Raw genomic sequence first — 22,582 nt, 5'->3', positions numbered from 1 at the left:
TAATATATGCCACTTTGCAAGCCTGGTCAGAGAAATCTGTAACTAAATAATTTTCAAGTTTCCTTCATATCAGATGCATTATATGCAGTGTGAAATTATTTCCCCACTCTATCCCTTTGCTTAACAGCAGAAAAGCAGCACACAATATAGTGGATATTACTGCAAGTACATTACATTCTTTAGAAGCTACTATACATGCAGGAAAGTTTATAATTCCTAATTTCAAGTGAGCATTTAATTGCATAGTTTGTGTATAATTGTAAAGTTAATATGCAATTGCAATGCAGCACTATTTAGAACTTAGATAAAAGGAATGTATATGGCACAAATATATTTATGCAAATATAATAAATAACTCATTTGTGTTTTCAGTTAAATGTCCTGTGTTTCTAATAATTTCATCATTAAGTGTACTTTTTTCATATAAAAATTCAGTAGTGAAAATATACATCTAATTTAAATGTGTAATGTTGGAAAACACCAAAATGATCCATGTGTCTGGAGACAATTCAGTTCAATTTTAAAATAAGATTGAAACCAATAGTATAGTTTTTATATACCTTGTGTCTCCTAAATTTTATACCTTTAAATCCATATATATATTTTCTTACCATTTTAAGCCATAATCCTTCATTCTAGGTACAGATTTTAAAAGGGCAAATAGCTTTCCTTATCAGGAAAGAATAATAAAATATCATAAATAATAATGATTATGATAATAAGAGATAATGTTTTAACACTTATTATGTTCCAGTCACTATGCTAAATGTTTTCTATTTATTATCCTAATCCTCACAATAATCTGATGAGACAGATATATAATTACCCAATAATCTAATGAGACAGATATATAATTACCCCACTAAGGCTTTCGGCTTTAAGTAACCAGTCTAAGGTCACAGGTCTATTAAATGGCAAAATTCAGGGTCACAAGATTGCCCCTCTAAAGTCCATGTTTCCAGATTTTGCTGAACTACATCTGCTCATAATCTTCCATGAAGCTCTCAATGCATGTGTGCTATGGTAAAAAGGATACCAGCTTTTTGAAACTGACTGATGTGTTAAATCTATCACTTACAATTTTGGCAATTTACTTAAATTTCCTGGGTTCTTTTTCATTTATAAATTGGACACAGAGTAACAATTTCACATAAGTATTAGTCACATCATAGTTGGTAAGTGACAAAGCTGATTTGTCCTTTCCCTATCAGATGTAAAACACCTGTTTAAATTTGACCCTTCAATAAAACTTAAGCTCCACTTTGTTGGTTTTGCTCGCTGTGGTCTCCCAAGGGCTTAGAACAAAGTGGCCACATCCTAGAAATTCACAATTGTCCATGATTGAGTCTGTGCACGGTAAATGTTTTATTCTCTGCAAGTGAACCCCTCTGTCATTATCAAATAATCTTCCTCACCCTGGTTCTCACAATACACCCAGAATCTAGTTGGCTTGAGAAAAAAATTACCTTCCTCTTGTCCATTTCTCCTCCACTGCATTCTTACTCTATGTCTAGGGCCAGGGTACTTCTATTGCTCCCTCACCTGTGAACTTGCTTAGTGGAAACTGGGTTAAGGGCAGAAATTAATTTATGTTCCTAATCTAATCAGAGCTAACTCAGAGTTAAACCCAATGAGAAAATCGAGACTGCAATTCTTCACAAACGGCATATTCTGTATTATGTAGCGGTGCAATAGTTTTAATACGAGTTGATAACCTGATCCAAAGACAAAAAAAATTTACCCAGGGCAATTAATATCTGATTACAATATTTTGGAAGGTATTTGAAATTGCAAATGTTAAGATTGTAAAAGTAGATTCTTCCTGGCACTGGATTTTATTTCATGTATTTAAAAGAGAAAGTCTTCAACGTGTGAATTGAAATTCAAATAATCACACATTGAAATAAAAGTATGCATGCATGAGTCACATAAATATAAAGTGAGTTTATATACACATCCCACAAAGCTTTACTTGCTTCCCTATATGGAATAGCTCCAGATACATGTGGCCTTTCAAGAACACACGCACACACACACACACACACAACACACACACAACACAAACACAGTGTGTGTGCACATATATATGCATATTATATATACACACACACACGTTTTTTATATATATACATATATTCTACAGTTCAGAGACTCTCTCGTTAAAAAATTAGCAAAACTCATTTACTTGGCTCTTATAGGATTCATTAACCTTTGTCTTCTTTTAAGAAACCAGGAACTATTCTAAAACTGACATTGTCATTAAAAACCAATAGGAAATCACCATTTTTAAATTAAAGTCATTAGATAAGTTTTTCAAGAGTTAAAAAAAGATTGGAAAAAAATTCAAATGAGAAAAATAATTTTGCTTTGGGTGTAAAAAGACCCCAAGAGGAATTTCTCAAGTTTTGTTAGAAAGTACTCTTTTGCGATCAGAATATCGCTGTGAAAATTCAACCTAGAATGTTTTTAAGGGTTTAACTCTTTCATGCTTTAAAATGAAACAACTCTTTAATAATAAGTATATGATTACCATGTTATACAATAAAAGAAAAATAAATATTGCAAAATAGGGCTAAAAATATTTTACAGAGACAGACTTCTAAGAACCACATATTTCATAATTTGTTAATAGTTCATTAATTTTTAATTATAGATTGGTATAATAATTACACTCCCATTATCAAAGAAACACTAATGTCCTTCTTATTTTTTTGATAATATAATCCCTTAAATTGTGATGTAAACAATTACACTCCCATTATCAAAGAAACACTAATGTCCTTCTTATTTTTTTGATAATATAATCCCTTAAATTGTGATGTAAACAAACTATATAATTCTTCATATGTGAACTATCTTTTTCTATTGTCCAAATTATGTCACATTTATTCTAGCACTTTTGCCTAAACCTATCTAGGCTATGAGTTCCTACTCAGAGAAATGGCTTCTGTTTAGATGATGACCACCTAAACCTAGAAGTGTAAGTGGTAATTGTGGAAGTTTTAAAGAGTGCGAAGTTAACCCCAGCCATAGCTTTATAACTGCCATTCTATAACACACTAAACTTGGCAATATTGAACATGACTTTGGAATACAATTTCTACTATTTCTCTTTCATATTGAGTTAGCCAGAGAATCACATAAACTGTAGCATAATAATAATTCCACTGTCAATTTTCTGTATTTGTCTCACTTACTCCTGTCCTATTTCATATCGTTATCCCTTAATGTCACTAAAATAGCCTTCAAAGAAAACATCCTGCCTCTAGGCAGTTTCTCTGTATTTCTATGTATATATACCCACTACTGGATTTCTTTTTTTAATACCATGATCATCCTGCAACTTCCCATCTCAGAAACACTCCCAACTTTCCTTTTTTCTTTTTTCTTTTTTTTTTTTAGACGGACTCTCACTCTGTCATCCAGGCTGGAGTGCAGTGGCGCGATCTCGGCTCACTGCAAGCTCCGCCTCCTGGGTTCATGCCATTCTCCTGCCTCAGCCTCCCAAATAGCTGGGACTACAGGGGCCCGCCACCACGCCCAGCTAATTTTTTGTATTTTTAGTAGAGACGGAGTTTCACCATGTTAGCCAGGATAGTATAGATCTCCTGACCTCGTGCTCCGCCCACCTCGGCCTCCCAAAGTGCTGAGATTACAGGCATGAGCCACTGCACCTGGCCAACACTCCCAACTTTCCATGTGAATTACCAATTGTTTCATTCTCCAGTCAGCTAAAAACACTCTCTCTTAAATATTTTTTCTAGGTTTCCCACATCACTGAGGCTTTTAATATACATTTGCTCTAGCTCTGAATACTCTGCCATTTGCTACCTGCATATCCAGTTTTACTAATTGTGAAATTCTCAATTGAAAATGATATCTTCTTCCTCTGGTTTCCTATAGCATTGCAAGCACCATATATTAGTGTTTATAATTTACCCTATAGCATTGTTTGTTACAGTTTACTGTTTGCATATGCTCTTCCCCATACTGCATCACGAGTTTCTTGGGAGATGATACTAAGATTTATTTTTCTTCATATATCAGAAATGCCATGGACATTGCAATTGATATGTATGTATCTGTATCCTCATCTACTCTATGAGTTCCTTAAGGAATAATACAATGCTTAAAATAATTTCTGGCTCACAATCAACATATATGAGATTCTGTTTGAAAATTAAATAAAACAAAATTTCCCTTTTGAGCTGTTATTTTTTGCAAGAGCAGATAAAACTATTATAGAGAGAAAAATAAAGCAAAGTATATTATAAAATGTTTTGTCCTTCAAGAAACTTGCCATTTCAATAAATCTTTAAGAAATTTTATTTGGAAGTCAAACAGCTACATTACAAGTTACTTTTATTATGTAATTACTGTTATGTAATTTTAACATCTTAAAAGTGGAGTACACTTGTATTCAACTCTTTCAATTAATATTTTACAAGAAAAACATAAAATGACTTTTTTCAGCAGGTGACTTGAAATGTTTACGAATGTTTACTGTCTTAACAAAAGGAGACAAAATCAGACATTTCTGAATACAACGTTTTCAAAAGACACAATAGAAATCAAGAATACAATAACACAATCAGGAAGCTTTTGAAACAATTGTATGTCAAATTGTGTACTCAAATATTGCGTGTCATAATTGTAGGTTATTTAATATGGCTCAGTCTATTTCTAAATTCCTGAGTCTTCAAAAGCCAGGTGTAAGTAGTAAGCAATGAAGTATGTCTCAAGAGGTAAGACTAACCAGAGGCTGGCTGCTTTAATGTCAAGAGTTTTGGCAAATAATGCTTTATTAGACAAGTAAGTAGCTGTCCAACATGAACAAAAACAAAAGTAATGAGAAAATAATGAAAAAAACATTTTGGTAGAGTGCCTTTATTTTGCCTGAATAGCTCGCTAAAAATCTGATATATTTTTTTTTTAAATGAAAGGATAAAATAGCCCTTGTTATTCATGAAGGTTAACCTAACTTTCCTGTATGAAAAAAGAGAAGAAGATTTGGCAGATTAAAAAAGAAAAGAAAGGCAAAATAATTACACAATTAAAAAGTTATCACATTTTTTGCCTTTGTTTTCTTTTAAATTAAGTGTAATTAAAAAGTTTTACTAAATGTAATTAAAAAGTTATTAGCATGATTAATATTAAAGTCAAAAGCTACAGATTAAAAATATTTTAAGATAAAACATCAAGTCTAACTTTTAAATTGAGAATGCCAGCTTTTTCTTTAAGTGTGCATGACTTAAATTTATTTTCATTTTCCAAACTATTCCATCCTCTTAGGACTTTTCTGACTAAGACGAGATTTAAAAATTATTCAATTCAATTGAGAGAGAAGGAAGGAAGAAACCAGCCAGGCAGGCAGTTAGGGGAGTCCTTAGCAAAACTCCTTCAAACCAAAAACAGCCTGAAAATCAAACTGCAGGCCCCAGATAAGGAAAAGCCTTATCCTTGAATGGAAACACCTACTCTGTGAACCCAGATGAACAAATTCCACTCCTTTTTGGACACAGTTCTATCTCCTTGGTGTGCCTTAGTATTTTATTTTTCACGTATTTTACATATGTCTACCTTTTTGTGATTGGCCGCAGTCCGAGTTTCCATTTACACAGGGTGAATCATCGCTTCAGCCCCTGATTGGTTGTGGGCCAAGGTCCCAGGTTAAGCCTTCACCTCTGCCTCCAATTGGTTCTTTGCACTATCATACCTCTTTCTGAGTAGTGCTTTCTCCATGACAGCCTGCAGACAAATCAGCACACTCCTCCCCCTTCCCAGTCCATGAAAACCTTGGACTCAGCCTCATAGCTAGCAAACCTCTTTAGGGTCCCCTGTCTTTGCTGAGACCTTTTCTGTCACTTAATAAATCTGACTCTGCCTTACTCTCTGGTGTCCACGGACATTTTTCTTCTTGGTTATGGGACAAGAACCTGGAGCTTACCATTGGTGGGAGTGAAAGAGCTTTAACACTCCCTCCCAGTCACCAAACAACACGATTGAGAAAGCTGCAACACAATTGGACTAGGCAAAAAGACAAGGTGTTGATTTACTATTAAAAGTTCTCTGGTAGATAAGAACTCTGGAACTCAGTGTCTTCAAGATATTCATCACTTATTATGTGGTGGCAAATATGGGCAACAGTGGCTTTATTGAACTTTCTAGTACTCTAAGTAGCTTAGGCAAAAGTTCTAGAGTTCTGATTGTTATAGTTTGTGTCACATACCCAGTCCTGACTCAATCAAAGTGGTGCCCAGGGTAACATAATGTATCCACTGGACAGGTCTGAGAATTTTACCAGTCTGCAGGCAGGGGCTGGGGTCAGCCCCATCTCAACCATATGAAATCAGTTTGATCCGCCAAAAGAAACATTGACATCAACAAGATGAACATAAGAGAGAAATAATTTTTAAAAACGCATGGAAATTGATATATATGTATATACATATATACAAATTGGGAAGCTTGAATTCCCAATTTAAAAGTTAGCCTTGATGTTTTATAACCTATTTGTTTTATCTGCACTTTTTATCTTAATATGACTCATGCTTTTATATATATATATATATATATACACACACACACACATATATATACAGACACACACACACGGTATATATACACACATTGATACCAGACTATATATATTTATCAAATATATGTATTACAGATAGATAGATTTTTATATATTTCATTCGTTTGGTGATTATGCACATACATAATTGTTTAATAAAAATAAACATTACATTTCATAAAATACCTAAGACTGTACCCACTTTCCTAAATATATTAAACATATTAATAGTATTTTTGTTTCCATATTACATTTGGCTACGTATTAATATCATAAGCTTACTAAGTTCTGAATATAATTTAGGAGTATTGACCAAAAAAAGTATAGTCTAGTCTGTTATTTGACATGGTTAAGAAATAAGGATCTTGCCAGTCACAGTGGCTCACACCTATAATCCCAGCACTTTGAGTGGCCGAAGCAGGTGGATCACCTGAGGTCGGGAGTTCGAGACCAGCCTGACCAACATGGAGAAACACCATCTCTACTAAAAATATAAAATTATCCGTGCGTGGTGATGCATGCCTGTAATCCCAGCTACTCAGGAGGCTGAGGCAGGAGAATCGCTTGAACCTGGAAGGCGGAGGTTGCAATAAGATGAGATCACACCATTGCACTCCAGCCTGGGCAACAAGAGCGAAACTCCATCTCAAAAAAAAAAAAAAAAAAAAAAAAGAAAGAAAGAAAAGAAAAGAAATGAGGATCTCTAAAATAACATTATCATTAATTTCTTTATGTTTGGGCGGTGAAGTCCTCACCTTGAATCATTGCCCTCTGTTGGCCACTTCCAAGATCCAAGCATGCGTAGATATATTTAGAGACTGGGAAAGTTATATTTGCAAGTATGCACAGGAGAATCCTGGGACATAGTTTAAAGTGCGCCCATTCTGGGGTTCTGCTATATGTCTGGCATGTTCTGCTATATGTCTGCTACATGTCTGGCAAACTGGGGATGGGTGGAGAAAAGTTTTAGTGAACCAGACATGATAAATTTAAGTCAACATCATATCACCAGTCATGCCAGATAAGAAGGCATTCAGTACAAGATGGTCATTCATAATTGATCCATTGCCAGTACAGTTCCTGGATGCATGACCAACAAAAGAAGACTAAAATAAAAATTGGAAACCTGTAACACTTTGGGAACACAGGATCACTCCCTCAGGCTCCTTAACAGTGCCATCAGAAAAATATAAAGAAAGCCCTCCCAATTCCACCATAGGCCACTTCTGAGTTTGGGTCCAAGGCAGTCAACAGTGGAAAGGACTGCTGTGAGCACCTCAGTAAAGCAGAGGAAGCATAGACTTGTGCTGTGCAGTGTAATGTGGGGTAGCAGCAGGGTTTGTAAGGGATGCAAAGAACAGGAAGGCGCTGCTGTTGCTTCCTGGAGCTGTGGTTCAGCGATACAGCACATCAGAGCTGGATAAGTATGTGGAGACCTGAGAAATTCATCCATTTCTGAGCAAATATGAGCTTCATTTGGGGATGTACAGAGATATTTAAGGAGCATTTGCACTTCTGCCACTTACTAGCAGTATGATTTTGAGCACATTAGGAATCTCCTCTATGTCTCAGTTTCCTCATCTATAAAATAGAGATAATAATAATATTGGCCAGGTGCAGTGGCTCATGCCTGTAATCCCAGCACTTTGGGAGGCTGAGGCAGGCCAATCACTTGGGGTCAGGAGTTCACGACCAGCCTGGCCAACATGGTGAAATCCCATCTCTAGTAAAAATACAAAAATTAGCTGGGTGTGGTGGCATGCACCTGTAGTCCCAGCTACTCAGGAGGCTGAGGCACGAGAATCACTTGAACCTGGGAGGTGGAGGCTGCAGTGAGCCAGCCAGTGCACTGATTGTGCCAGTGAACTCTATCCTGGGTGACAGAGCAAGACGCCATCTCAAAAACAAAAAAAATACAAAAGAAAACCAATGATAATATTATTATTGTTGTTGATTTGAGGATTGTTTTAATATACTTGTCAAAAACTCACATCTATTATCTATTTTTATTGCTACAACTATTGTTTACATTATTTCTCCAGTAATTTGAGAAATAATTTTGGGTCTTCAGTACCTTTGAAGACAAAGAAATAGAGTGGAAGGAGCATAAACTTGGGAGTTTACAACTCTGTTACTGTCTATGTGAATTGGGAAAACTTGCATATAACACTTTAATCTCAGTTTTCTTATCTATAAAATAATCATAATACATCTTTTCCCCCAGAATTATTAAGGAAAGCCATGATAAAATAACAAAACTATTAAGTAATACTAATCAAAATTTTGTAAGTACTTATTGTGTACCAAACATTGCTCCAAGGGGTTTAATTCATGAATTCACATAATCTTTCCTCATAGGAACATTATGAAGTAGGTACTGTTATTGTCTCTGTTTTATAGAAAAGGTAACTGAGGTGCAAATCACCATCCCAAGGCCTCACAACTAGTAAGGGACTAAAGTAGGATTTGAATAGAGCTTCTGGTTAAAAAGTAAACAGCCTTAAATGCCATGCAATACCACCTCTCAATGTTTGGAAAACTGTAGGTGTTCAGTAAACAGCAGCTGTCATTATTATTTGGGTCTTAGCATATCCTGACTATTCTATAGATGTTCAGAAATACTTGTCAATAAATAAAAGGTATTGAATTAGAATAAAGTATTGTGCTTTATTAGCCAATGTATTTCATATGTACTCGAAATATTCCATTCATGGTGGACATTTTAAAAATATTTGATAATGCATCACATAAATTTTTTCTCAGTGTTTGTTAAAACAGAATTTCAACAGTACTACTCAGGGTCAGATTTGTTTTCATGTGTAGTCAGTCTTTGTCCATTCAGGCTACTATAACAAAATACCGTAAACTGAGTAGCTTATACACAACAGAAATTTATTTCTTACAGTTTTAGAGGCTGGGAAGTGTAAGATCAACGCGCCAGCAGATACAGTGTCTGGTGAGGGCCCATTTCCTGGTCCATAGGTGGTGCCTTCTCCTTGCGACCTCTCATGGTGAAGGGGCAAATGAGTTCCTTTGGTCCCATTATAAAAGAGCACTAAAGCTATTCATCAGGTCAGAGCCTGTCAAAAAGCCCGGCCTCTTAATACTATCACCTTGGGGGTTAGGGTTTCAACATATGAATTTTGGGAGAACATCAGGAGAGATCAGGTAAACATAATAAAAATAGTTTTTTCTAGGTATCTGCATACACTCAGTTGACTCAATCATGTTTTAATAATGAAAAACATCTCTATTGTATATTTATTTCTTTCTAAAATCATCTTGCATTTATGAAATCTCATAGAAATTGTGGCTATTTCAAAATAATCAGTAGATAAAATTTATTTTGGATCTTTCACTTAACAAATATTCTAATTATTAATTTATGACCATATATTATTATGAGTTATTTTTCTTTTAGAAGTTATAAAGAAATATTAATTGTGTCTAAGTCATCTAAAGATGCTCTAGCTATCAAAATAGAGCATTACACAGACACACATTTTCATGCTAAATTAAGATTAATTGTAATAATGACCTAACTCTTGAGCTTTAATTTGATTTTAAGAATTATAAATTGCATGGGGCATATTTTAGTTGTTCAGTTAACTCTTTAGAAAATAATGCATGAACCAACTAATGAGTATTATTAGACAATTATTTTTTCACAAATAAGTTGTATACTAAAATATTAAATTTAGAGTTTTTGATGTGAAAGTATGTTTAAATATAGGTATTAGGTAAAAAGTTAGTTGAAAAAAATTAGCCCCAAAATGAAAAATATTGATAGAAACATAATTCAGTATATTTAATTTTATATTATTCATATCCTTAGAGGTTAGAATCCACATAGGTAAAGTTAATCATATGCTGGTCTAAAATAGTCCCTAAAATAATTTTAATTATCTTTAACTTCTTCCCTGCTAATATTTACTCTAATTCGATTTGAATTCTCTTCTCTCTCTTCCTGTCTTACTCAGGAACACATAGAAATTCTTTAACTTTAATTTTTGTCCTAAAGAGAATTACTTCTTATTAACTCTTTAAGCATAAAAAAAAAAATTTTGTACTCATAATACAGCTTTTTTTTTTTTTTTTTTTTTTTTGGCTAACTGCTTTGTTGGCACTAAAGTTAAATAGCCTAATGCCAAATTCTCCGTTTTAAAGCAGCTTGTGCAGATTGCCATTTTTCCTACTTGAATTTAGTTTTTATACTAAAAGGAATGTGCTATTAAAAATCAAAATTGATTACTATTAGATGCTCCTAATACAATTTTGAACTTGAGAGCACCCCTCTCTCCTATCAGCACCACCCTGAGGTGATCCACACACTGACCATGGAATACATTTACCAGGCCCCCATACACAGGCTTGGCATTCTGTCGTAATCATTCTTTTCATAGCACAATTTGTGGGTCTCTGTGAAATGCAGCTATTGGTAGTTCTGCCTGAACTCAAATGAAGTGATATTGAATTTCTATTATGCATGTGCCTTGGAAACCTCACAGCTCTCCATAAAGATTTTATTCACACAGCAGATTTGTTGTGACTTAGATAGTTTCAGACAATTTTAGATTTGAATGGACATGGCAGAATCTGACAGTATAAAAAAAAAATCAGGAGAAAGAAACATGTAGAACCAAATGATATATTAAGCAACCTCCAGAACAAAGCAAAGAGAATACTTGTGATTGTAGTAAACAAAACCAGAAAGTATGTCTTTGAAGGGCTTCTCATGGGGCCTAATCTTTGTATATTGCATGTATGAGCTGGTGATGGAACTTGTCAACTCCTTTCATCCTACAAATTAAGTTTTGATAAAGCCCTCTTCCTTGTATAACCTTCATGTGTTTGAAATAGATTGTTCATAATAAGACACATTCTAGTTTTCATATATTTTCCCAATAGTCTAGGACATAAATACAAAATAGAAAATAAATGCAATTGTGAACAAACATTCATTTCTCAACTAGAATTTAAAGGATTTAATTGGAAAAGGACGAAGAGTAATTTTTGTTGTAAATATAATATATGGAAAGTAAATAACAGTAAAATTAATTCATGGCAAAAGGAGGAAGAGATGAGTTAATATATTTAGGTAAAAAAAAATGTAATATGAAGTTTTCTTCATTAGAGAGTGCACCATGCATCAGTCATAATTTAGGCTCTGCAGAAATAACACTGAACAATGTAGACAATATTCATTATTGCATGGAGCTTATTTCCTAATGGGAGAAAACAGTTAATAAATAAGTAAATAAATTAAAGAAATAATAATTCCAGGTAGTAATAAACACTATGACAAATATAAAATAGAGTCATGGGGCAGAATCTATCTGTGATAGCGGCAGGGTATGAGGCGGGGCTACTTTATTTTTGGTGGTCAGGGAAGGTTTCAAAAAGAGATGATATGTATTAAGCCATGAACAAGAAGGCAATCATAGGTAGGTCTATGAGCAGAGCACACCAGATCCACATAATAACACATGCAAAGTCCCTTTTTAGGCTTATTTTTCCATCAGATGGAATTTCTTCAGACCACACATTTACATTACTTTAAAAATATTTCACCTTTGGAAAAGAAGTTGGACAGAGGGTAAGTGAGAACGAGGAGAGAAATACAAAGGAAAATACCTAGTAGCTATTTTAGGTGTGTCAAAACATGCTTGCCTTGATAGATATTAAGAACTAGATATACCTAAGGAAAAAATCAAGATAAATAGTACATTTAGTTATTCACTTTTGGAAGCTTTAGTTCTGACCCCAAATCACTCAGCCATTTTTTTAACCATGATCATTCTCTATTTTCCCAAGTAATGTTTATGTGTTTGATTTCTATGAGTATTCATTTTATGTGAATTATTTAATATAACCCACCCTGACAACACTTACTAGCTCTGCAAAAATTATCCAAGAACTGTACTCTCAACATTCTCCTTCATTCCCTCTGCTCCTCTCTAGATTAGCTTCCCAAAGTTATGAGACTGCCTTCTTCACGTCACAGAGGAGGACTATATGATGTATTACTTCATACTGAGATGTTAGCAGTTTATTTATCATATTTGAAAAGAAAGTGAGAAAAAGGTAATTGTCAATACAAAGTAACGTATGTCTACATAAGGTATTTCAAACATCTAGCAACCCTGACAGAAAAGATATTTCTAAGTAAAATATCATGCTACTGCCCTTCAAATCACACCATTATTCAGCATGCATGTAAGCATGACTTTGGGTAGAAATTGAGATGAGCTCTGATCCAGAAGCTTTCAGATAAGCATCATCAGTCTAGAGGACCTCTCAATTGGCCAAGTTTGTAGATATGAATTTTAATTACCAATGTTGGAGGTGGAACCTGGTAGGAAGTGATTGGAAGATGGGGGTGGATTACTCATGAATGGCTTAGTACCATCGTCATGGTACTTTCCTTGTGATAGTAAGTTCTCATAAGATCTGGTGATTTAAAAGTGTGTGACACCTCCCCCTCTTCCCACTTCTGCCATGTGATGTGCTTTTGCCTTCCACCATGATTGGAAGCTTCTTGTGGCCTCCTCAGAAGCAGATGTCCTGTACAGCCTGCAGAGCTGTAAGCAAATTAAACCTCTTTTCTTATAAATTACCCAGTCTCAGGTATTTTTTACAGCAATGTGAGAATGGCCTAATACATGAATTACATGGATCTATGATATAGATTTGAAGTTGCCTTTACAATCAATAAATGTTTATAAACTTAATAGTTTTAAGCTCTTTGAGGGCAAGGAAATACCCATCCCAATCATGTCATATATTCCCCAATGAAACAGCATTTGGAATTGTTAAAGAAAAATTCCACTGGACAAGTTAAATACGTAAAGAAAAATTTAATCAAGACTATCACAATAGGGAAGAGAGACTGAACTCACCTCTGCTGAGACCCTGAAACCAAAGATGGGAGAGACTTTAAGCAGCAGAGTGAGCTAATGGAAAAATATTGGCAGATGTTAGGGAGGAGACTGACCAGTGTGATTAAGCCATCCATATTTGCTAATTGGCATTTATTTAAGTAAGGCTCCTTGAGTCCTACAGAGACGGAGAGATAGGGTGCTCTTTCCTGATAATTACATTTCAAAGGGATGGCTTCCAGGTCCTTGAGAAAGACATTCCTCGATTGTAAAACTGGCAAGGAGTTAGGAGAGGATTTATATATCAAAGAGAAAAAATTTACAATTGCAAATTCCCTAAAGTACATGCTCCAGGAAAAAGATGTTTAGGAATCTATAGTCAGGAAGAAACCTCTCTAAAGTTAAGTGAAACGGAGAGGAAACTTAAGGCCAACTCGGTCAAAATGTAGTACTTTCTCAATAAATATTTGCTGAATAAATGAATGAATATACCTTCCAAATATTTTAGGACTCTAGCCAGACTTTGAAAACTTCTAATCACAACATATCTAAGTCATTATTTTAACATGCCCTTAGCTTATGAATTCTGTAAAATCTAAATCTTTCACACCATTTTATTCCATTTATTATAATGCTCAGCACATAATATATATAGATGGTAATTAATACCTTAAATACATATGTGTTGTCTTTTGGGCTTAAATTTTTGTATTTAGGCCTCATTTTTTCCCTTATCTTACTGTGTTAATTTTCTTTTCTTTTTTTTTTTTTTTTTTTGGCATGGCAGCCAATTGTGAGATGTTTTAGGACTAGGATAATTTCAGTTCTCATTTGAAATGGATTATTTTCAACAAAAGTTAATGGAGAGGAAGAAACTTACTTTGTTAAAGTGACCACTCAATCTAAATATTTTATTTGCCCTTCTCCACTGAGAACTATGCCCGGTTACTTAATGAAATCTCAAATTACCAAATAGAGTACACTCTCCAGGGTCTAGAAAGTCAATAAAATGTAATAATTTGCATTTCCTCTTCAAAAATTCAAAGAATAAATGTTTATTTTGGCATGTCAAAATGCTCTCACAATCTCAATTTATTGTTCTTTAGAATAAAACAATGACCTGATGGCAAGACAGAGTAAATGCTTCAACAAAACCCAAAGAGTAATGTAGAGTCACTTTCCTGCCTGATTTACATGAAATAGAACACTGTGTGCCAGGACCATTGAGCTTTACCCTCCCAGTAGTGCATCTGAGAACAAATTATGATAATCTCAAAATCCTATTGATGCTCAAAGACATTTCATCAACTGAAAAAGAAAATTAAGAGTAAAATACAGAAGATTTTTTTTTCACTATTTAGAGGAACTCAAGTTTATATTAATAGGCCTCATGTGGGGAGTCTTTTGAAGCTAGGGACTTCAAAGCAGATCACAGACTTCCAGTGGGTTAATCACTTCATGCAAGAGTGGGTAGATGGAATTACCACCATTCAGTCAAGCTAAACTTATCCTTTTCTTGGGAGATAGCAAGAAAATGCCCATCTTTTAGTTCCCAACAGTTCTCTAGTTGAACATGTCTGTGAAGTTGCTTTGCTTACAAGTTATCTTATATAAGTCAAAATGGAAAGAAGTTCCAAATGGCTACTAGTGCCATTTGATGCACCATTTCACTTAGGGGGCATTATCTTTCTATTTGCTGCAAACATTAGGTTTTGAGCATTATAACACACTCATTCAACACATAACAGATTACCAAAAAAGAGCAGCAAGATTATATAAAGTTACATTAGAAAGAAAGCTGGACTTTCTGACAACAAAAACAATTTTAGAAAGAACGTTGTACACTGATGCTCTAAAATGTAGAAGTCATCTGAAATGCCTAGAAACAAGTAGGAGATGGAAGGGTGGGTATGATGTCCACCAAACTCACATCCAATGATCATCAGTGAATGTAAAAAAATCACTTCATGTGATCATAAATAAACAGGTGGAAAATCAATAAGCCTGTGAAAAATAATTCCATATGTTCCAGCCTCATAGTTTAGTAAAATGTTAACAAGTAACAATAATAACAAAACGTAATCAGAAAGCCCTTAGACAAGGTCTTGAATGGCGACCAGGTGTATGGGGCCAGACTGTGGGTTGATGCCATCTTTTTTATTTACAAGGATGATTAGGTGATACCTTTGGTCAGATGATCTTCGGGAAGGATGAAATTGAGTTTATTTATAGATCATAAAGACCTGTTGATAATGACTAATAAAAGGAAAGACAGAAGCATACTTTAAACATATTACTGCTACATCTGTAATGGAAATGGAATTGTAATAAAAATGGCAGTTGTGTCACAATGTAATATGCAATCAAAAAGTATATAGATATTATCACTTTTACATATTTAAATTATAAATGTTTATAGTTTATGATGTATAACTGTATTATATTATGTGTAGAATATAAATGAAAAATTAAAGTACAAATAGAGTGGGAGTCCTTTGTCTGATACTCTATAAAATGTTTTTTCGTTGTTGTTAGGGGAAAGATTAAGCTATAGTAACAAAGACCCTCCTTCACCCCCACAAAAAAATTCAGTAGCTTAAGTAAGATAAAAGTTTGCGTACCTCCTACATAATAATTCAGATATAAGTAGTCCTGGCTAGCTGAATGGCTCTTCTCCATGAAGTCATTCAGGGACCCAGGTTTCTTCCATCCTGTTGCCCCACGTGTTGTCCTTATTTGAAAACTCAAAGCTGAGCCCCCACAACATCTGTGTTCCAGCCTGTAAGAAAGTAAAGAGACAACCTAGCATATTCTGACTTAATTTTTAAGAAAATGACCTAGTGATGACACACATCACTTCTGCTTATACCTCATTAATGCAAACTCAATGTCATGGCCACACCTAGTATACCAGTTTGTAGAGTTCCACAGCAAAGTACCACAGACTGGGTGACTTCAATAATAGAAATTTATTTTCTCACAATTCTAGAAGCTAGACGTTTGATATCAAAGTATTTGCAGGGTTTTTTTTTTCTGAAGCCTCTCTCCTTGGCCTATAGATGTCTGTCTTCTTCCTTCATCTTCACATGGTCTTTCCTCTGTGTGTGTCTGTGTCCTAGTATCCTTATAAGGACACCAGTTATATTGGATTAGGACCCATGCTAATGACCGCATTTAATCTTAATTACCTCTTTAAAGACCCTATCTCCAAATACAGTCATATTCTAAGGGAATGGGGATCAGGACTTCAACATGTGCATTTTGTGGGGACACAGTTCGGTCCATAAAACCTAACATCAAAGGAGGCTGAGAAATTAGTTAGTAGTTGAATGGTCACTTAGCTAGATAAAACTTCCATTCCATTGCTAAAAGGAGGAAGAGAAAAGTAAATATTGGGGAATATTTAGCAGCATCTGTCACACTATTATAGAATTAATAAGTACAAGACCAAGTTTATATCAGGTAAAAACTCATTAACCAAAAAAAAAAAATGGGAAGCATATGTAATTGATAACAAAACTCAAAAGCAATGAAAGGGGATTGAACAAAAGAGAATGGCAGAGGAAATCCACAGGTCAGGGCTTTGGAGGAAGAAATTTCTTTCTGGGCCCCAGGAAAGAAATCCAGCTTCAATACAAAGCTCTGCTTAAAAGAAACTCAATTCCAGCAATAGTGAGACCATTTCAAGTATGAAGAGTGGGACCTAAGACAAATGTAACACCTGGATACATTTCTTAAGCATTAGGAGGCACAGGTCTCAGGATGTTAAGACAGTCTCCTCTGATCACCACAAAAAGTGAATGTTATTTGAGTCATCCATAAAATGAATTTGACCAATTCTATTACATTACTCCCTGTCTAAATTAATGTTTGATCATGCATACATGAAATGTTCCCAAGCTAGAAATTTTTTAAGAGTTTTACTAAATGAAATTAAATCTCTGTGCTTTGTGTAAATTCACCACATGAGCAAACTATAGTGATATGTTATTTACAAAAATTATTGGGTGAACATAAGAGAATGAAAGATGGCAAATAAAACTCCTTTCATTTGTTAATCAGAATATTTTCTAGCTAAATTTTGGTGTTTTCTTTTTGTTTCTTAATACATGCCCAAGTGTGTTCAATAGATTTTTTAAAATTCCTCCACAAGGATAAATCTGAAGTGTAATTCAGAAACCTGCACATAACCTTCAATTTCTTTTCCCAAGTCCCATGGCAATTCTATACCGTGAAACCATAAACATGTGAGCCCAGTTACAAATTGTTAATTTATGAAATTTATTTGGATGGATATTTGACAGTTTCTTTCTGCTGTGACTCATGTTTGAGTACATGCCAGGAGTACCCTTTGCCTTTTACTTTACACATACAGAAAGAAAATGGGAGCATAAGGTACTTTTCCTAAGAAATATTGTGATTAAAAAATAGTTATACAGCAAAAAAACAGTTGCAAACACATAGTATCATTCCTTGCTAATGAGTTAAAAGGATACCACAGTGCACATATAAATCACTATACAGTATCTTGCAGTTTATTTAAATTTATTGTGCCTCATTATAACTGAGCTATGCACCTTTAGGTCTGAGTTGATTAGGAATGCGATAGCTCAGAATAGCTTTTAATTCAGAGAAACACGGCCTGACCTTTACCGTAATCCTGTGTGAAACTCACTATAGTTTAGACATTAATAATGATGCAACCTTTTTTTCATACTGGTGAGATGCTACTTAAAATTTGGTATTATTAGTTAACAGGCCCAGGCCAATACATCAAAACCAAATTACCCTTCTGTGTATAACTACAGTACTTAATTCCAAGTTCTTCATCTCTCATAACTATTACTTCCTGTTTAAAAATGCTAAAAACCAAAATGTAATAGTGTCATGTCATAGCAATAAGTCACAGATACAAACCAAAGGCACTGCTCCTCACTCCCCATGGACTGCCACTGTATGCCATTAAGGATTTGTGCTTCATGATATACGTTTTAACAGCGAAGGCATTGCTTGTCTTTGACCTTTGTCTCTCAGTTTAAGAATGCCATTTCTTTAAACCACCTTCCAGTAAGTCAACTAGCACAAATAATAGAATTTCCTTACCATTCTGGTTCACATGCAGTTGAAAATGCAAATCGTGGTTACCAATATTCAGTTTCTTTTAAAAAGTTATTTATATCATTTATCACTACAAATACAGCAAAAACAGCAAATAATAAAGACATTTACAGAGTTTAATGGATCTAATAATTCACCAAGGCTCATAATAGAAAACAGCACTTTCCTATGCCACCCATTCTCACCCCTTTTCACTCTTGTTTGTCATTCCCCAGAGGAAACTCATTTTGGTTCTCTTCAATATTTCCCCTGATATTTAGCTTATATTCCCAAATAACAAGTTTATATTATTAAATCTCAATTTTTAAATTTTGGATATTATATATTGACTTTCTGTAATAAGAAAAATAAGATATAGCCCTTTTGGAACACTGTTGCTTCAAAACTTAAGATTTCCCTTTGTTATCATTCCTGGGGATTTCCCCTGCCATTCTCCTGTGTTCAGTTCCCTTTCACAGAATCCCTTTCTTTGAGTTAGAATTTCCCTCATCTCTGAAAAACAGAAAAACAACACAAGGGATTAAATGAAATAGGAGTCTACTTATCATGGACAAAAGAATGGTCCTGCAGTGGAATGGAAACTATGTTGTTAGGAAATAAGGACCCTCAGATTGCATTGCTTTGCCATGCTTGCTTTTTATTTCCTGGGACACTAGGTTGTGATACAAGATGGCTGACGGAGCTTCAGCCATTATGTGTACACTACAGAAAAGAAAGAAGAAAAGCAAGTCAAACTCACTACCTCCACTTAAATTCCATAAGTGGAACTTATTCAAATGGCCATGCCTACCTTCAAGGAAGGCATGATAGGAAATTTGTCTTTATTTCAGTTATTCTGTTGCTAAGAAATGAGAGTGGGCAATATTGTGAGATACCGTACCATACTATATCACCTTTCTAGATTATTTTAGTGCAGCATATATTGAAAAAGCTTTGGGAGAAAAGGTAAGCTAGAGATATATTTCTTGAAGCATTGTCTCTTTTAAAATGTCTTTATTTTCACACTCACATCTGATTGAAAGATTGGCTGGGATTTAAAACCAGATTGTACATGTTTTGTAGAATTTTAAAAGGTATTTCATTGTCTTCTAGCTTCCAGAGTTTATGGCGGGAAGTCCAAGTCTGTTCTGATTCTTAATTCTTTGTTTGTGATCCGTTTGTACCCCTGTCAATGGGCTTTTAGTACAATCTCTTAACTTCAGTATTCTACAGTGACACAATAACATGTGTTATGTGGGTTTTGTTCCGTACATTCCTTATACTCAGCACTGGGAGGGTCTTTCAATCTCGAAATTAAAGTCCTCCCCCTCCTCCACTCCTTTCTGGGAAATGTTTTTACCTTATTTCTTTGACATTTTTCTCACTCCTTTTTATCTTCTTTCTCTCCTTTTGGAAGCTGGACTCTAGAATCAATCAAAATGAATTGTATTGTGTTGCAGTAGAAAACCATCCCAAATATCAGTAGTTTAATACAGCAGATGTTTATTTCTCACTGATACTGTGAGTCTAAGAGACTAGCTAAGTACTCAGCTCCACATCATTCTTACTCAGAGGCTAGGGGAACTGAGTCTCCACCCTCCAAAGGATCTCAGGACTGAAGTAGGGGAAAGGCAACATGGCAAGCCACACTCTGGCTATTCAAAACTTCCACCCAGAAAGAACTCACATCACTTTTACTCACATTTTATCAGTCACAGAAAGTCACAGGCCCATGCTGATCTGCAAAAAAGAGAGGAGGTGCAGTCACACTAGGTCCCTGAAAGAGGGACAGCCAGAATCTTGGTTAACAGCCTCGAGAACTGTAACAATTTCCTGGAAGGATACTCTAATTTACTTTTTATTTTCTCTCTTTTTCTTATTATGGAGACTCAGTTTATAAGCGGTGAACTGCATACAACTTAATTATATATCTTGATAAATGTTTGCATATGTAAACACTGTGTACCATAACCCAAATCAAGATAAAAAATATTTCCAACACCTCAAAGACTTCCTGCTGCCTTCTCTCAGTCAACATCTTCATAGGTAACCGATAATTTGACCTCTATCATCAAAGATTAATTATGCCTGTTTTTGAACAGCATACAAATAGAATCATGTATTACGTACTTTTCTGTGCCTGACTTTTTTCATTCAGTCATATATCTGTGAGATTCATCATTAATATTGCAAATAACAGAATGGTTTTCTTTATAATAGTGTAGCAATTTGATTATATGAATATAGCCCTCTTCATCCATTGAACTGTTATTGGGCATTTAGGTTATTTCTTGGGCTATTATGAATCAAACTGCTATAAACTTTACTGTATATGTCTTTTGGTGAATATATGCCCTCATTTTCACTGCCTTTTCATCCAGAGTGGATCATAGTGAGAGGTGACACCGTGCTGGCAGTCCTCACAGCCCTCGCTCGCTCTCGGTGCCTCCTCTGCCTGGGCTACCATTTTGGTGGAACCTGAGGAGCTCTTCAGCCCACCGCTGCACTGTGGGAGCTGCTTTCTGGGCTGGCCAAGGCCGGCGCCCACTCCCTCAGCTTGCAGGGAGGTGTGGAGGGAGAGGCGCGAGCGGGAACCGGGGTTGTGTGTGGCGCTTGCAGGCCAGCTGGAGTTCCGGGTGGGCGTGAGCTTGGCGGGCCCCGCACTTGGAGCAGCCGGCGGGCCCTGCTGGCCGGGCAATGAGGGACTTAGCACCCGGGCCAGCGGCTGTGGAGGGTATACGGGGTCCCCCAGCAGTGCCAGCCTACCGGCGCTGCTCTCGATTTCTCACGGGGCAGGCCTCGGGACCACAGCCCCCCATGCCTGCGCCTTCCCCCGCCTCCGTGGGTTCCTGTGCAGCCCAACCTTCCCCGACGAGCGCCGCCCCCTGCTCCATGGCACCCAGTCCCATGGAACACCCAGGGGCTGAGGAGTGTGAGCGCACGGCGCGGGACTGGCAGGCAGCTCCACCTGCAGCCCCGGTGCGGGATCCACTAGGTGAAGCCAGCTGGGCTCCTGAGTCTGGTGAGGACATGGAGAACCTTTATGTCTAGCTCAGGGATTGTAAATACACCAATCAGCACCCTGTGTTTAGCTCAAGGTTTGTGAGTGCACCAATCGACACTCTGTATCTAGCTGCTCTGGTGGGGCCTTGGAGAACCTGGGTGTGGAAACTCCCTATCTAACTAATCTGATGGGGACATGGAGAACCTTTGTATCTAGCTCAGGGATTGTAAACTGCACCAATCAGCACCCTGTCAAAACAGGCCACTCGGCTCTACCAATCAGCAGGATGTGGGTGGGGCCAGATAAGAGACTAAAAGCAGGCTGCCCGAGCTAGCAGTGGCAACCGGCTTGGGTCCCTTTCCGCATTGTGGAAGCTTTGTTCTTTTGCTCTTTGCAATAAATCTTGCTACTGCTCACTCTTTGGGTCCACGCTGCTTTTATGAGCTGTAACACTCACCGCGAAGATCTGCAGCTTCATTCCTGAACCCAGCAAGGCCACGAACCCACCAGGAGGAAGGAACAACTCTAGACGCGCTGCCTTAAGAGCTGTAACACTCACCGCAAAGGTCTGCGGCTTCACTCCTGAGCCAGCGAGACTACGAACACACCAGAAGGAAGAAACTCCAAACACATCCGAACATCAGAAGGAACAAACTGCAGACACGCCACCTTAAGAGCTGTAACACTCACCGCGAGGATCCGCGGCTTCATTCTTGAAGGCAGTGAGACCAAGAACCCACCAATTCCGGACACAATAGGGCATTTAGGTATAGGAGTACTATCAGTTTTCCAAAGCAATTGTACCAATTTGTACACCTACCAGCAATATGTGAGAGTTCTGTGCCTCCGTTTCTCCTCCTTGATGCTTTCATTTTCATATTCTGGCAAGCGTGTAGTGATATACCACTGTGGCTTTAAATTTCATTTCCTTCAGGACTAATGAAGTTGAGCAATTTTTCATAGGCCTACTAGCTAGTCATCAAGGAAATGACTCTAGGTGGGAAGGGGCTTATCAGCTGAAGAGCC

General features: G+C 36.3%; 1 long non-coding RNA gene across 1 annotated transcript; it reads right to left on the bottom strand.

Moving 5' to 3' along the window:
- Positions 1-16,025: 16,025 nt before the first annotated feature.
- LOC129036664 (uncharacterized) lies at positions 16,026-20,364 on the bottom strand. The gene is made up of 3 exons (XR_008502619.1): positions 20,255-20,364; positions 19,913-19,976; positions 16,026-16,234 (listed from the first exon to the last, which is right to left on the bottom strand). It is a non-coding gene; the product is annotated as an uncharacterized LOC129036664 (long non-coding RNA).
- Positions 20,365-22,582: the final 2,218 nt, after the last annotated feature.

Source organism: Pongo pygmaeus, chromosome 4 (assembly GCF_028885625.2).
Source record: "Pongo pygmaeus isolate AG05252 chromosome 4, NHGRI_mPonPyg2-v2.0_pri, whole genome shotgun sequence".
NCBI classification, from domain to species: Eukaryota; Metazoa; Chordata; class Mammalia; order Primates; family Hominidae; genus Pongo; species Pongo pygmaeus.
The sequence above is the reverse complement of the archived record's forward strand: the minus strand, read 5'-3'. Positions and strand labels throughout refer to the sequence as shown.